Source organism: Esox lucius, chromosome 24, assembly GCF_011004845.1.
Source record: "Esox lucius isolate fEsoLuc1 chromosome 24, fEsoLuc1.pri, whole genome shotgun sequence".
Classification (NCBI taxonomy): Eukaryota; Metazoa; Chordata; class Actinopteri; order Esociformes; family Esocidae; genus Esox; species Esox lucius.
In genome coordinates, this window is record NC_047592.1 from 14,913,584 (window position 1) to 14,926,983 (window position 13,400).

Genomic DNA, 13,400 nt, shown 5'->3' on the forward strand with positions numbered 1-13,400 from the left:
AAAATTCATTAATTTGTTCAATGAGTCACATTTTTGTGTGGGACTGGAGGAATGCTTTGGATCAGTGTCCTGCTGGGGGAACTAACCATGACCCAGTTTTAGCCTACTGGCATAGTCAGAATGGTTTTGGTCTAAAATCCCCTTGTATTTAACAGAGGCCATGATGCCATGTATGCTTATAAGGTGTCCTGGGGACATTCGAATCAAAGCAGACCCACAACATCACATATCCAACGCCTGCCACGATGGGGGTGAGGCAGGAAAACAGCAGTAGTATGGACCAGTGCTGTAATACATTCCTTCAATTCGGTTTTAACCAAAACCAAAACGAGACCATAAACTAAGTGCAAAACTTACCACATACAATGAACCACACCATGTGTGGGAATACTGTACGTAAACCTAAGGAAGATTCCCAATTCGAGGCAATGCAGGGCAGCTGACAACAACGGGGACAAACAAAACCAAAACGCAGTGATGCCTTGAGGAATATTTGTAGTTTTGGAGACTTGGTGACCTCAAGTATCAACAAACATCTGCAATTCTCTAGCAGCGATCCATGAGAATGTTTTACTCCTTACTTACCTTCCTCCCTAGTGAAAAACACTTGGGTCCTCCACCAGGCAAGTCCATCACAGCTACAGTTGATTTAACCCCTAATATTAGAGCTGGGTGTATTCAGACATGTAGCTATCTAATAAATATCTTGTTAAATCATTTATTTTAAGAAAAATGTTGTCTCATTTCACTAATGTGTTCTTTGACCAACCCCCGAATTAAGGGATGAATAAGGGAGTTTGTCGTGTGGGTCACTTCCTTTTGATACCTCAGTGAAACAGGAAGGCACGAATTACCACTTAAATACATCAAAACCGAGTTCTGTAGGACAAAACCCAGAGCTTTCGAGTACATAGGTTTAGGAACCAGCAGGACAGACTACAATGAAAGCTGTCCAAAATCTGACAGAAAAAAGCCCAGGGCAGAAGGAGGAGGGGGTGATATCAGAGATGGCAGGGAGACGGTGGAACACAGGAATTGCCTGAGAGAACTGTACCTAGAGTTGTGCAGAGGCAGATAGGACAGACCTCAAACAGCCCAACCAGAGCCGCGAATAGATCTATGTGTAGCGTAAAGCTCTCTGCCCTTCTATAAATGGAGACCGACCACTCTCCAACCCTCCTCCTCTGTCAAACCAGCCAGTTAATAGGCAGACATGGGGGGAACCCCCCCCCCACAACAAACCTCGGTACATCAGGGTTCATCCAAAATAGAACACCTTTTCTCTATCTAGCGCACTACTTTGGGTCAAAGTGTACAATACATGGGGGTTAGGGTGTCGTATGGGAGGCAGTCCAGTCTATCCATATAGCTGATGGGTCTCCTCACAGTACCCACAGTTCAGTGTCTCTGAAGGGCTTGAGTGCTGTTGGGATTTAACACGTTTCAAGAATCCTCCAAATGCCAGCCTAGCCGACCACAGAGAGGAGGCAGCTCTCCTGAACCCGAAACTCTACTTCTCTCCCCTCTTCAGACAACTAGAACAGAGCACTTTTGTAAGAGAGGATCTGTAGCAAAACACGGAAACAACAAGACGGATCAATGGTCAGTCCTCTATTCACTTCACACTGTCTGGCCAAGGGTGGTGGAGAGGAGGGGGGGGGGATTAAAATGGCAAAAGGAAGAAGAGAGGAACGAATATGGGTAGAAGTTGGACATTTTGTTGATGGAGTGGAGGAGAAGGGAGGAAGCTGTCGGGTCGACGAGGGGCACAGCATTAGCCACACTTCAACCAGCTGAGAAGAAGAAGATGACTGGAGAACAACACTAGAGCAGGGAAAGACTGGCTGCTGCTTTAAATACTTAAAAAGCCACAGAGGGAGTGAAAGAGAGAGACACATAGAGAGACACGAGAGAGGAGAGGAGAAAGAGAGAGAGGAGAGAGGAGAGGGAACGGAGAGAGAGACAGCCACAGTCAAAGAGAGAGAGAGAGAAGGAGGGGAAAGGACAGACGGAGACAATGAGGCAGAGAGAGGAGGTGAGACAGATGGAGAGAGAGACAGGGAGGCACAGGGAGAGAGGGGAGAGTGGGGGAAAGGAGAGAGGGCAGGAGAGAGAGGTGAAAGAGGGAGAAGAGAGCGAGAGAAAGGAGAGAGAGGCAGAGATGGACAGACAGAAGATGGAAATACAGAAAGTAGAGAGAGAAGAGTGAGAGTTAAGAGAAAGGAGAAAGATAGAAGAAGAGAGGTAGAGAGAGGAGAGAGAGAGGAGAAAAAGAAAGGAAGAAAAGGACTGAGATAAAGATAGGTTTGTGTGAGTGTGACAGTATGCACAACAGTGTGTGTGTATCCCTTCTGGCTTGTTTGTTTGGGAGTTGAACTAGGTGTATGGAGGGTATAGTTTCATGTCATTTGGTGTGTTTCTTTTCCGATGAATAACGTCTCTTTCTACTCCTTCCATCTCTCTGTCATCCCTAGATATCTTCTCCTTTGCGTTTTAAAAAGCAGCCAATGAAAGTGTCGATCTGCTAAGTAGGAATGCATTCTGGACATTATATTTCTATATTTTTAATTAGAGCGTTACGAGGGGGCGTTATATAATGGCATTATAACACGTCTATGGAGCTTAGTGAGACAAGGCTTTTTTGGGGAGGAGATTAAATGGGTACACTGATGATATCACAGGAAGAATGGGAGTGTTTGTTTAAGCCAAGCTAGAAATAGACACGGACGATCACATGCCAGCACAAATATACATACTGTACTAGAACCAAAGGCTAAGTGAGGTGAATATTTACCATGTGGTAGTGCAGGTACACTATAGAGCCAACATGATAATCACTGTGTTAATGTTATAGGGGTGGTCGGGTCATAAGGGTTTAGTGTTATAGAGGTGGTCTGGTCATAAAGGCTTAGTTTTATACAGGTGATCTGGTCATAAAGGCTTAGTTTTATACAGGTGGTCTGGTCATAAGGGTTTAGTGTTATAGAGGTGGTCTGGTCATAAAGGCTTAGTTTTATACAGGTGGTCTGGTCATAAGGGTTTAGTGTTATAGAGGTGGTCTGGTCATAAGGGCTGAGTTTTATAGAGGTGGTCCGGTCATAAGGGTTTAGTGTTATACAGGTGATCTGGTTATAAGGGTTTAGTGTAATAGAAGCATTTTGTTAATATGTGTTTAATGATGTGGCAGGTAGCCTTGTGGTTTAAGCATCTGATCAGAAACCAAAAGGTTACTAGATTAAATCCCCAAAGTTGGCAAGGTGAAGAATCTGTTCTTCTGACCTACAGCAAGACAGACCAAATCTACCTTCGGGTATAAATAAAGTAACTTGAACTTGAACTTGAACTTGACCTAGATCCCGCAGTTTCTCCTATAATAAGTGGGATTGTTTGCTAAATCACAACAAAGTAAATGTTAAGTCATCTTGGAAGAGATGTAAAGACCAAGACCAAATACATTGTTGCCCTTGTAAACATATGGATGTTAACTAAGTTAACTAAGGCACTAAGCAGTTTGAGTTGACTTGAACCGTCTCTAGAAGTCTGAACGTCTGACGCTGAACATCCAAGTGGGAGGGGTGGAGAAGTGCAGACCAATACGTGATGGAGGTCGGTGAGCACCAGATGCAGAATGGTGAATGGGGCAGATGGGGCTCATGGAAACATAACGAAATAAGGTGGCACTAAGCCTTCAGCTTTGTCTGTTCTGCTTTGTTGGTGTGTGTCTGCGTGCATGCATGTTTTTATGTGCACCAGCTTTCGTATGTGTTCATGTACTGTATGCGTATGTGTGCATGCTCATGTATTTGTGTGTATTCATGTACCATATGTGTGTGTGAGTGTGTGCTGTGTTGGCACTGGGCTCGGTCGCCCAACAGTCTGTCTGGCATTGCAATGACAATAGAACTGTGGTGACATCACATTGAAACACATTCAGATTGGCCTGTATGATCCAAAAGTGGGATAACACTATTTCATCTTCCTTTCTTTCCCTCTGTTTAAAGTTTGCTCTCTTCCGCTTTTACCTCAGGTCATAAGCCACACGCTACCTGAACATGAGGAATCGCTTTACCACAGCAGCGTAGGAAGACACCATTATCAGTCCTAGGTGTCTTCCTCGCGCCAGTTAGCTAATTCACATCGTTCTTCCCTTTCAATTAAAACATCCCCCTCTGTGTCATCGCTCCTTCCTATCTGTTGAAATTCAAATTGGCCCGGGTGGTCTTTGATGGTCTAGGCCACAGGTTGCGGGCAACTAGCATGCTTTTGCTTTCACATTATACAATCCATTGGAGTCGGTGATCGAGAGCAGAGATACTGATGATGTGAACACACGAACAGGCTTTTATTGGATCAGATGGACTGCTGATTACAGGATAACGTGACTGATGGACAGAAAGATTTCCTGGGTGATGACTGACATCGTAACTGAGCAATGACATTACACGTACACTGTTGAGTGGGAGGAGCCTGATTGACAGCTGATTATGCTTATGAGGGAGGAGCCTAAAACCAACCAGCTTTTAGAAGAAGCTGTGAGGAAGAGGCAGAGCAAGAACCATAAATCTAGCAAAGAACTGACCACACGAAAATAACTTGGCAGACCGTCAAGTGAAAAGCCTTTGTATAGGGGGCAATGAGTGCTTCAAATGAAAGATCTCCTTATTACATTTTTTTTACCATTATTTTACCATTTAAGTAAGACTAGAAAAACACATTCGTATTTTCAGGAATGAACTGGGAACAATTTCAGTGAACTGCCTTTCAGTTAACTCCCATTTTCAGCCCAAACACAGAACCAGTGCTCTCTAGTTTGCTGGCCAAATGCCTTTACCATTAGTCTCCCTGCCGCTCAAACGTAATGACTCCCACTCCTTCAACATCTCCGGTAGAGTGGTAACGAATTGGTTGATTAGATGCGACCCCATAACTGGGTGGAATGGGCCTTGAGGCAAACACCTAGTTGTAAAAGTACTCTCATGACCGACAGCTGATTGGTTACTTAGCCTAATAACTAATACATCATTGGAGGAGCGTTCCTATGAGAATGTAACTGAGAGTCATTGTCCTAGAAGAGTTTCCGTGACCCGTGTGATGTCTCTCTGTGAGACCAAGGGAGTCAAAAAATAAATAGGTGACATGAAAGAAGAGAAGGTTAAAAGGGAGTGAATATAAAAGGATTACAATGGTTCTGTTTATCTGGGGGTTTATCTGGGGGCTGTAAAATACAAATGATTACAGAGAAGGTTGCTGGAGGTCCTTTGTCAACATAACCTGACAGACAACAGCGGCATATAAAGGGTGTCGTAAAGTTGACGGCATGTGTTGAACGGATGGGTGCGTGGGTTTTTCCTCCGAAGTCTGGTTTGCTAAAGCAGGGGGCAGATGGGGGAGTGTGAGAGAAGAGATACAGGGACGGGAGTTTGACTTGAGTCTTAAATTATTCAGCTCTCTGTCGTTGTCAGTGCTGCTGTTTGTGGTTTGTGTGTGGTTGTGTGTGTGCTACTTCACCCAGGGAAAAGATACTGTGGGTCCTCGGAGACAGAGAGAAGCCGGCGAGGCATTTACCCGTGGCTGTCATCTCTTATTGTTACCAGGAGCACTCAGCCCCTCTGTCCAGGACACAAACAATGACATTGACCTGACATACACTCTAAACACACACATGCACATGCACGCACACGCACCCGCACACACACACACACGCACACAACATGCTCATAATTAAATCTCTGAGCCAGTTTTGCTGGTTTTCACATTTCTCTGCCCCTATAGAATGGTTCAGACCTGGTTCAGAATGGTCTCTAGACTATAACCCGGAGTAATCTAATGATCAGTTCAAACTGACAATAGAAAACTGATTTGAATTCCCAGCAGTGATTTTATACGGTGTCCGACTTGTGCCAAATTTCATACGTGAACAGAATTGCTTGTGCAAGCAAGATTAAACATTGCAGAGAGAGCAGAGAACTTGAGTCATGAGCAGAGATCCAGTGCTGTGCGAACACACATTTATTTCATCAAGCTCAGCCAGTGATTGGAGTGAAAATTACACTTGAGAGATCACTAGTGTGGCATTGAGTGTGCTGAAAATTATTGTTCGGAGGGTTTCCCATATCAAGACCAATAAAACCAATAGGCCATTGACAATTATAGGGCACTAAATCCACAAACAACAGTGGCATTGACTCGGTTGTATTTGAAGAAATAGTGAAGAAATTGTTGTTTTGTCAGCCATATGAAAACGATCGAATGTTTGATAATTCCCATGAATGATGGGACAAATCACAATATGAACCAAACAATTTTTAAGAAAATATTAATCCTTTGTTTGTAAGTACATATATACGTATATTTACACATTTAATGTATTTATGTGCAGGCAGGAGAAATTATATAATTTGGCAAATGCAGCTTCCGTACATTAAACTGTATCCTTTCCACTGGGTCTCCCCATGGCCAACTAGCCTAATTCAAACCTTACAAAAATCTTAATTAAATACATTGTTGTGGTCAGTAATCCAATAGGGTATCTGCAGTGGGAAAAAAAGTATTTAGTCAGCCACCAATCGTGCAAGTTTTCCCACTTAAAAAGATGAGAGAGGCCTGTAATTTTCATCATAGGTACACTTCAACTATGAGAGACAAAATGAGATAGAAAATCCATAAAATCACATTGCAGACAGGATTTTTTATTAATTTTTTTGGTAAATTCCTTGGTAAAAAACAAGCAAGATTTCTGGCTCACACAGACCTGTAACTTCTTCTTTAAGAGGCTCCTCGTTTCCTGTATTAATGGCACCTGTTTGAACTTGTTATCAGTATAAAAGACAACTGTCCACAACCTCAAACAGTCACACTCCAAACTCCACTATGGCCAAGACCAAAGAGCTGTCAAAGGACACCAGAAACAAAATTGTAGACCTGCACCAGGCTGGGAAGACTGAATCTGCAATAGGTAAGCAGCTTGGTGTGAAGAAATCAACTGTTATAAGAAAATGGAAGACATACAGGCCACTGATAATCTCCCTCGATCCGGGGCTCCACGCAAGATCTCACCCCGTGGGGTCAAAATGATCACAAGAACGGTGAGCAAAAAACCCAGAACCACACGGGGGGACCTAGTGAATGACCTGCAGAAAGCTGGGACCAAAGTAACAAAGGCTACTATCAGTAACACACTACGCCGCCAGGGACTCAAATCCTGCAATGCCAGACGTGTCCCCCTGCTTAAGGCAGTACAGGCCCGTCTGAGGTTTGCTAGAGAGCATTTGGATGGTCCAGAAGAGGATTGGGAGAATGTCATATGGTCAGATGAAACAAAAATAGCACTTTTTGGTAAAAACTCAACCTGTCGTGTTTGGAGGAGAAAGAATGCTGAGTTGCATGCAAAGAACACCATACTTACTGTGAAGCATGGAGGTGGAAACATCATGCTTTGGGGCTGTTTTTCTGCAAAGGGACCAGGACAACTGATCCGTGTAAAGGAAAGAATGAATGGGCCATATATTGTGAGATTTTGAGTGGAAACCTCCTTCCATCAGCAAGGGCATTGAAGATGAAACGTGGCTGGGTCTTTCAGCATGACAATGATCCCAAATACACCACCCGGGCAGCGAAGGAGTGGCTTGGTAAGAAGCATTTCAAGGTCCTGGAGTGGCCTAGCCAGTCACCAGATCTCAACCCCATAGAAAATCATTGGAGGGAGTTGAAAGTCTGTGTTGCCCTGTGACAGCCCCGAAACCTGAAGGATCTGGAGAAGGTCTGTATGGATGAGTGGGCCAAAATACCAGCAACAGTGTGTGAAAACCTTGTGAAGACTTACAGAAAATGTTTGACCTCTGTCATTGCCAACAAAGGGTATATAACAAAGTATTGAGATTAACTTTTGTTATTGACCAAATATTTATTTTCCACCATAATTTACCAATAAATTCATAAAAGATCCTACAATGTGATTTTCTGGATTTTTTTTTCTCATTTTGTCTCTCATAGTTGAAGTGTACCTATGATGAACATTACAGGCCTCTCTCATTTTTTTGAGTGGGACACTACACATCAATATGCACAAATTTGTTTTTCAAATGTACACGTTAATCTACTTAATTTTAAAAAAACACATACGAGAAAATGGGAAATAAGCAGTCACTATCGCTATGGCTAAAATTGTCTGCTAAATGACGGTAAATGTATAAAAGGGCATCAGCTCATTAGATTGATATGTGTTACACAGTCCCGCCAGCTGTTATCATTGAATAATCAGGTCGAATACGAAAAAGTTGCAAGCTCCAGATCTGGTTTAGTAAGATTTGAACAGTCCTGCTACGCCAAGAGGCCCGATGACATGGCACAGGTGGACAATGACTGGCAAAGGATCCCTTTACACCACTCTTCTTTCACTTGACAAGCTGAAGTCCTTCTGATCCGAATGAAAGGTGAGTTACTTACTTACTGGTATTGAGGAATGAGGCTTAAAGCACCACCTTCAAACTGAGAGTAGCGAGGGGCTCCTTAATGTTGAGGATATGTCTCCTCCCATTACGAGAGGACAGAGAACGTTTTCCGACGGAAACAGGAAGATCTATCGGCTTCCTTAAAACGGAGTCGTCCTGGTAAGAATGAGTGAGGGAAAGAGAAGGAAGCTTTATGCTGACATGAATTGTTAATTAGGATTTTGCTAGTGTTTCCCCTTACTGGATGTCTTCAGGGGCACTGGGGTGAGAGGAAACCCAACAGAGAGCCCACAAGTTGGGGAGAAAAAAAACACAGTGGTTCCCCTTTTCAACTAGCTCCTGGGTCTCCTTCACACGAACTGAGATCACAGACATGTCGAGTGCTTCACAGAACAGCACGCCTGCTTGCACACACACACACACACAGGCTGAACGTACACATACAGCGTGGATGCAGATGCCTTCAGTGAGAGGCCTGCATTGTAAATATTCAGATAATCCCATGATTCCAAGGATACAAGTCAACAGACGTGAAATTGCCACCATCTGGTCACTGTGGGATTTGCATGTAGAGAAAGAGAGAGGGAAACATAGAAGGAAAGAGACAAAGAGAGAGGGAAACATAGAAGGAAAGAGACAAAGAGAGGGAAACATAGAAGGAGAGACAAAGAGAGAGGGAAACAGAAAGAGAGACAAAGAGAGAGGGAAACATAGAAGGAGAGACAAAGAGAGAGGGAAACAGAAAGAGAGACAAAGAGAGAGGGAAACATAGAAGGAGAGACAAAGAGAGGGGGAAACATAGAAGGAAAGAGACAAAGAGAGAGGGAAACAGAAGGAAAGAGACAAAGAGAGAGGGAAACATAGAAGGAAAAAGACAAAGAGAGAGGGAAACATAGAAGGAGAGACAAAGAGAGAGGGAAACATAGAAGGAGAGACAAAGAGAGAGGGAAACAGAAGGAAAGAGACAAAGAGAGAGGGAAACATAGAAGGAAAGAGACAAAGAGAGAGGGAAACATGGAGAGACAAAGAGGGAGCGAAATGGGGATGGAAGAGTGGTAGAATGTACTAACCCTGAAAAATCGCTTCGATAATGTTTTGTTCTTTCCGTGATGGCTCTCTCTAGGCAAGCATTACCCAGTGATTATTCTGTAATAAACTTTCCTAAAACTAATCAGAGTACCTCTTTGAATGATGGAGAACATGAGTCGTGTCCAAGGACACCGACTGATCAAACGTTATGTTTTACTCCTGTAGGAACAGTTATAACACCATGAACCTTGGCCTTTGAACCTCAGAGAATGGATGTTGGGCATGGATGGATGTTTGGAAGAACATAGGAAGAACATTTAGCTCTTTCAGCCTTCAGCAGTTGATACTTCACCTGGTATGAATACAACAAGCCAACTGGATGTAGATATAAAAGATATAGCTTAAACCAGTGTCTCCCAACCTCCCCTGAAGTACCCCCTCATGTTAATTTCACTAGTAAGTCTATGGTGTCATGAGTGTTTTCAAGTACCCCCTGTGGAGAGGCCAAGTACCCCCAGAGGTCCTAGTACCCCTGGTTGGGAACCACTGGCTTAAACTATTATCCAGAGCTTACAGTAGTAAGTACATACATTTTCATAGTTTCTAGTACTGGACCCTTGAGGGTACCAAACCCATAACCACAGTGTTGTTGTAGGCACGATATAATCCACTAACTGAGCGACACGGGAGCCATGTTTGGAATAGTATATTCAACAGGAACAGGCTCGTCGTGTCCTAGGTTGGTCCACTGGATTTGCTGCCTCCAGTGCACAGATGCTGCTGCAGAAGGGTCTGAAACCTGGCCCACTGCAGCCCCAGCAAACATCTTCCGCGTTAACTTCAGTCCGTTCGTAGGTAAAGGCACCTTGGAGGTTAGAAAATGTAGGATTCCGGTGTTGTACAGCAAACTCTTTTGAGGTCATTTTTTGTTGCATGTGGTTTTAACAGCGGTGGTGTGTACAAGGGTATTGATAGAACAGCCGTAGTGGGTAGAACACAGGAGGCGGTTGGGTATTGATAGAACAGCCGTAGCGTGTAGAACACAGGAGGCGTTTGGGCATGATAGAACAGCCGTAGCGTGTAGAACACAGGAGGCAGTTGGGTATTGATAGAACAGCCGTAGTGTGTAGAACACAGGAGGCAGTTTGGTATTGATAGAACAGCCGTAGTGTGTAGAACACAGGAAGTGGTTGTGGGTTGATAGAACAGCTGTAGTGGTTAGAACACAGGAAGTGGTTGTGGGTTGATAGAACACTGTGTGTGCAGAGCCGTGGTAACACTTCTGTCTCGATGCCTACAAACAGCTCCCCACCTGGGACCAAGTTTCAATACCCGTGTCCCTCTCATTCCAACTGTCAATAAAAGCCTTAAAAACTGTAACATATACCAAAGACAGTGACTGTCCACTCTCCTTAAACAAATATCATAATGAACAAAAACAAACAGCCGTAAGGCGTAGAATTGTGTGTAAAAAAAACGTGCTGTGGTTGTATTTATGTAGCGAAGCCATGGTGTGTAAAATACAGGAGGTGGCTGTATTTAGGCAGAAGAGTCGTAGTGTGTCGAACACAGGAAGCAGCTGTGTTTAGGTAGAACAGTAGCAATGTGTAGAATACATTATTCTAGCTCCGAGCTAGGGAATGTAGGGTTGACCTTTGTAGAGGTCACTGGGTATCAGTATCCACCAAAGCACTATGACTCACTTGACTGACCAGCCACACAAAGAACTGACAGACCCACCCACACACACACACACACACACACCATACGCCGCAGTCCACAATGACAGTGTGTTCCTCCGTGAAGTCAATCTCACCCGCATTGCCCTTGGTAATGAGCTCTGCATTTAATACACATGAGATATAATAAACGCTTCCAAAACACTCCCGCACACAACGCGTGCACACGTCACGGGTAAATTCCCAAGGTCGCTCCGGCCGTATGATGGAGGATCCCTTCATGAGTTGCGCGACATCTGCCACAGCTGTGTGAACGTCCACTACCCCGGTGACCAGGACGGACACACACACTCCCACACACAGACACAGACACACAGACACAGACACACATAGTCCACCTGGGTGGAGCTCCTCAATCATCATCAGTATCGCCTGAGGATGTGAACAGAAATACACCCTGATAAATTACTCAATTGTGTCTGGGTCCCTCAGTGGGGGGCTCTGTTTGTGTATGTGTGTGTGTGTGTGTGTGTGTGCGTTTCTGCGTGTGTACACGCCGGGACCAGACGTCCGCATAAAGACTGTAAAACCTGGAGAAAAAAGGGTTTTGGGACGATACTCAGAAACAAAAAGCTGATTTCCGGCTTAGATGTTATAGGTTTAGTGTAAAAAATCGGGATAGAGTTTGAATTGTGATTTTTTTTAGGTTTAGGCAGTACAGCTTAGGTTTAGGCATGAGGGTTAGGCTAAGTTTCGGCATAGACTAGTTAGTTCATTAAGGTCAGGGTTACGGTTAGGTTTAGGTCATCATGGTACAAAGAGTGGTCAAAACAATTTCGAAGCCACTGAAGGAACCAAAGCCATCACCTTTATGCTAAAGTGCCCTGATTGCTGTTCTGTGGTACACTGATATGGTCTATTGTTTTCATCTTTGTCCCTCACAACAGATGGTTATATTGATATTTCGATATTCGTGTTCTTGCTCTGATCACTATCAGTATACCAATGTTTCACAAAAAAATAAAATTTGTCATTTTATAAAACTCTGTTTGAGGAAGGTTGTTACCACCAAAACATAATGCTGTTTTGAGACAGGGACCGACTGGTGAATTTTCAGGGGAGATTTATCTGTTTGTTTGGCCGGTCTATAGGAAATGTGGGCCAACACTCTGGCTCTATTCAAACGGAATGAACATGCATTATTCTCTTCTATCCCTCATCTTTTAGGCCATATTATTTTACCAGTTGACCAAGATGCCTCTCCTTTTTAGTAACTTTAAAGGGATAGTTTGTCCAAAATTCATATTTTTCTCAAAGTCCACCAAGAGATATTCCATTCATCAGCTCAGTCTGTAATTGGCGTTATTAACACCATCCAAATTCATGAATGGAAACGGCTCATACCATTATCGCAAAGCTGGATTGAAAGCAGAAAACTACTCCAAAACATTTCAGACTACATTCAGTAATCTGTCAGAGTAGCATCACTAAACTGTACACTGACGAAACAGCCAGCAGAATTGGCTGAATTCAAACTGGCACTAGCGAACTACTTCCTATTGCTACCATACCCAGCTTCTGTTCTTCAAAAGTAATGACATAGAGGTGAGTGCGAACTCACCTCTATAGGTCGCTTTGCCCTGCTGGTCCGTTTTCCTCAGTGGACATCAGAATTTGTAGTTGTGGAAAAGTCTGTGGTCATAAGAAAGGTACAAGGGACGTGGGAGTGGAGACTTGAGGTTTCACTCATTGCCATATATGTACTGTAAGATATGGCCACAGTTCCATCTCTCAAACGTATCCGCATGATGACATATAGCCTCCAGATCCCAAGATCCTGCAGATCCCAATCCCAACCAACACAGCACTCCTCCCAGCTCCCAGTCACCAAAATATCAAGTCCGTTCAAGAGTTTGTGATTGCTTTTTAACGTTCTTTGATCCCAACATGCCTTCCGTGTTTACGATTTAGCTTATCCTAGTCTGTGCCTTCGGTTGATCATTTTTGACATGCACACATGTATTTTGGATTTTGCTTACTTGTTTACATAGTTATGCATATTATTGCTATACTTGCTATATCTATAATATTCAATACTTCTACCCATAATTGTTCATATTCCCCATCCCAATTGAGACAATGCCTCTGCCACTCCGAGTCGTATTGTGGGAGAATCAATGGAGCAACTTCGCCAACAAGACATAAAAAGTTTGCGAGAAACATTTTACAGAGGATCGTGACC